At 34.3% G+C, this 4,212-nt stretch overlaps 1 non-coding gene across 1 annotated transcript; it reads left to right on the top strand.

Annotated features, from left to right (window-relative positions):
- Window positions 1-2,489: 2,489 nt before the first annotated feature.
- On the top strand, window positions 2,490-2,561 carry TRNAC-GCA (transfer RNA cysteine (anticodon GCA)). Its single transcript has one exon. It is a non-coding gene; the product is annotated as a tRNA-Cys (tRNA).
- The last annotated feature ends 1,651 nt before the right edge of the window (window positions 2,562-4,212 follow it).

Below are 4,212 nucleotides of genomic sequence, written 5' to 3' on the forward strand. Positions count from 1 at the left end.
AAAGTATGAAGCTTGATTTAAAATAAGGATAATTGAAATGGCAAAGCAAACTAATAACTATGCTGCTGCAAGAAAGTTTGACATAACCAAGAAGATGGTATGAGAATGGAGGAAGAAAGAAGATATTTTAAAAAAATTGCCAAAGAAAAAGTGTGTGATGAGAATGAGAATCATCCAATGGCCACAACTCGAAAATCACATTGCAGAATGGTTATCTTGTTACAAGAAATATGATTAGAGCATATGCACTAAAATGTGTAAGGTTATGCATTTTGGGGTGAAAATTTGGGGTATAGCAGCAATATATCACATTGGTGGAACTGTACTCCAGGAGATTAATGAGGCTGGGGATTTGGGAGTGTTGGTGGATAGGGAGTTGAAGTTTAGGGGGCATATTGCAAAAGTGGCTAAATCAGCTCATCATACTTTAACAAGCAGAGACAAACAAGTTATTGTTCCTCTATATCGAGCCTTGATAAGACCCCATCTGGACTACTGTGCCCAGATATGGGTGCCAGGGTTTCTTCTTGATGGGGAAGAGGTGGAGAGGATCCAGAGACGAGTGACCAAGATGGTGGCAGGTCTGTGGAATGAATCTTATGAGAACAGATTGAGGATTTGTGGGTTGCAAAAATTGGTTGATAGGCGGAAGAGGGGTGATATGATTGAGACATTCAAATTACTGAATGGTTTCTATAAGATTAATCCAGAAGATATTTTTCAAAATAGGACTGGTGGTGGGAGGACTAGGGGCCCTACATGGAAGCTGGGCAAGAATGTGGTTAACAAGGGTGTTAGAACTAGGTTTTTTACTTGGAGAGTGGTAAATGAGTGGAATAAGCTGCCAGAATCTTTTGTGGGTGCTATGACCGTGAATGAGTTCAAGACGAGGTATGATAGATACTGTGTGAATGTCGAATAGTTGTTCTTGACAAGATGTTAGGGCCTCCCTCGATGAGTCTGTTGACTCCTTGGAGTTGCCCGAAATAATAATAATATTGTGTGGATAGTTTGGGTCTCCCATGATAAGTCTCTGATTCCACGGAAATGCTTGTATAATAATAAGTGTAATATACAATTGGCAATTTTAGTAGTGGTTGTTATTTCTTATGAAATTAGTGTGTCATACCTGAAAGTAAGTGAGCCAGTTTCTACTACTTATCAATAATTTCTTTCGTATTATGTAAGTGACATATACTTCCTCAATAAAAAATAGCATCTAATTTCCACTTACAAAAGGATGGTCATGTCTTGACAGATAGCATGGTGAGTGATCTTCCTGCACCTGTAAAAAACATTTAAGCAAACAGTAATTGTAATTTTAACAGCAATTGTACTTGAAACAAACAATTACTTTCCTCAAATGTTTTATATAGGAGGATTGCTGGCCATATATGTATGTCAAAGTATAACCATCCTTTTAATGCTAATGGGTACTTCAGATATTGCACAGCTGTGGGTATGACATTAAAGAAGTTAATATATGTACAAATGAGTTGATTTACCTACAATGTCTTGGTTCCAGGATGCCTGGCATAATAATAACAAATGCATTTCTGTTTTGTATTGGTAACAGTCTCAGTATAAATGATGGACAAATTCCAGTAATACTTTCTACCTAAACATACATAGCGAAAATATATCAGTCTCGAATTAAAAATATTTAGAAACATTTCTTCAGATTTTAGAAAGCTAATTAATAGGAGAGGGAGGGGGCTCTTTACAGAAACAGAGAACTATTTTTTATTATTATTATTAATTAGCATTCTAAAAACTGAAGAATTTTTTTTTTACTTTTCACATTATTGTATTGTATTATATTATTATAGTACTGTATTATTGAATATTCTTGTATTTAATAACCATGAAAAAAAGAAACAGATCTAGATAAGTCTGTTAAAATTGATAAATATGTCATAAAAACTCATTTTCACGCCGTGTATATTCAAAATAATTAGTCGATATTTTATTGCTATTATAACTGATATACGTTATTATTATTTTGAGACACCTCGAAGGACTCGAGGGAAGGCATTCTACTATTCGACTCCCGTTTAATCCACCAACTTTCCAGTTATTACTATCATCATCTACATTCAACGCCATCTACCTCCAATCACCACCATTAGTTAGAAATGTACTTTCATATAGGTAGAAATTAATCATTAAAGCTCAGCGTTCAGCTCTATAGATGAAACCCATATGTATTCAAAGAAATCTTGATTCCGTATGTATTTTCATTATTTTTATCCTCACATAATAATTTCAACACAACCAGCCACTTCGATCTTAACGAACTGTCAGCCCTTAAGACAGCTGTATTGTCGAAATCAATTTTTTTTTTCTTTGAACGAAAAAGATGTATTTCAGTTATACCAGCAATACAATTTAAATCTGCGTATTAGTCTATCCTTATTCGAAATTAAGTGAATGTTAAAGTCCTTAAAGACAAGTACTTATAATGATCTAAAAGATGTATATGTAGTGTTGGGGGTATAGCTCAGTGGTAGAGCATTCGACTGCAGATCGAGAGGTCCCCGGTTCAATCCCGGGTGCCCCCTGAAATTTTTTTTTTTTTGTCTCTCTGTATTTAATTTTAAGAACACCAAGTTAAAATAACCGATATATATATAAGATTTTTAGTTATGAAACGATTTCTATAGTTAATGAAACAAATTATAAATTTATATTATGTAGCGGTTTCCCACAAGACGTGTGTAATTTATATAGAGCTTAAAGAAATGTTCTTCAAAATTCAGCTGTTTTTTTTTAATCGATTTTGTATATTAATTACTAATTAATTATTAAATTAAAATTTTGTAAAAAGTTATAATGTATGCTAAACAAATTTTTAATATGCAAAATTATATTTCACTTTTAATTTGATTTAAATTTTGCCCTTAATATGTACTCTACGTCTATTAATTGTGATTGCGATAATTGTTAAACCTCAGTGGCTAGGTAGGCTAAGTTACTACATTTAAAACTATGCCAATCAATGACCACTATTTTTGACTATATCACACAAATCCACCTCTTATGTGCACTCCACACTAAACTTCGCAAATACATTTCTGTTTGTTAATTGCTTGTATGCTTTGGCACATCTGCTTGTTATATATGAGCGAAATCCCAAGCTTCGGAGAAAGAAGAGAAAAACAAAACAACAACAAAAACCATACGAGATCTGTTAACGTACCTTGAATTGGGAGTGGGGAAATAAGCATAAAAATTCCTTACATCATAACAATAATACAGACCTTTTTCAACTCAAACCAACAAGAATACCAACTGGCTGTGGTCTGTGGAATATTCCCTATGAGGATGGATTGAAGCTGGCGTTTATACAAATTTTTGTATAAACGAGTCGGTATTCTTGTTTTTTTTTTTTATATATATATATACTGTATATACATTCACCATATTATACTTGCAGTTCGCTTATCCCCCCCCCCCCTCCACACACACACAAAGGTACAATCAGGAAGAGTACTTTCAAAAAAAAAAAAAAAATCCCGAAATGAAAGTTGATATATCTAGACTTTGAGATGCTCCAAAGATGTAAATACAGCTTATTGCAAACTGGCAGGATAGCCAGTCACCATTATCTAATGTTGAAGTAATAGTTAAGGCGATATGGAGAGCTCGCATGACGATTTAAATATGTATGTCAGTATACTGAAAAATTAATGGATGTCAGTTTAATGTCAAAAAATGTGAAGTTATGCATTTGGGGATAAATAGATTACAAGCCGTATATCACATTGATGGCAATGTACTCCATGAAATTGATGAAGCTGGAGATTTAGGGATGGTAGTTAAGGTTTAGAGGGCATATTGCTTGGGTTGCTAAAATAGCTCATAAGATTACTTGACTATTGAAGAACACACAAGTAGAGATAAGGAAGTTGTTATTCCATTTTATAAAGCCTTGATATGTTCATATCTGGATTACTGCGCAGGTCTGGTCTCTTGGGGATGAGGAAGCGGTGGAGAAGATTCAGAGGCGAGCGACCAAGATGGTGAATGAACTGTGGAATGTTCCCTATGACGATAGATTGAGGATGGCGTGGATTGCAAAAGTCGGTTGATAGGAGAAACAGACGGGATATGATAGAAACATTTAAGTTGCTTAATAAGGGATTTCATAGGGTTGATACAGGAGAAATGTTTCAGAACTTGGACCAGAACAAGAATTCTTCCATGGAAGTT

This window comes from Typopeltis vanoorti, chromosome 6 (assembly GCF_054136105.1).
Source record: "Typopeltis vanoorti isolate ZY-2024b chromosome 6, IOZ_Tvanoo_1.0, whole genome shotgun sequence".
In the NCBI taxonomy this organism is placed as follows: Eukaryota; Metazoa; Arthropoda; class Arachnida; order Uropygi; family Thelyphonidae; genus Typopeltis; species Typopeltis vanoorti.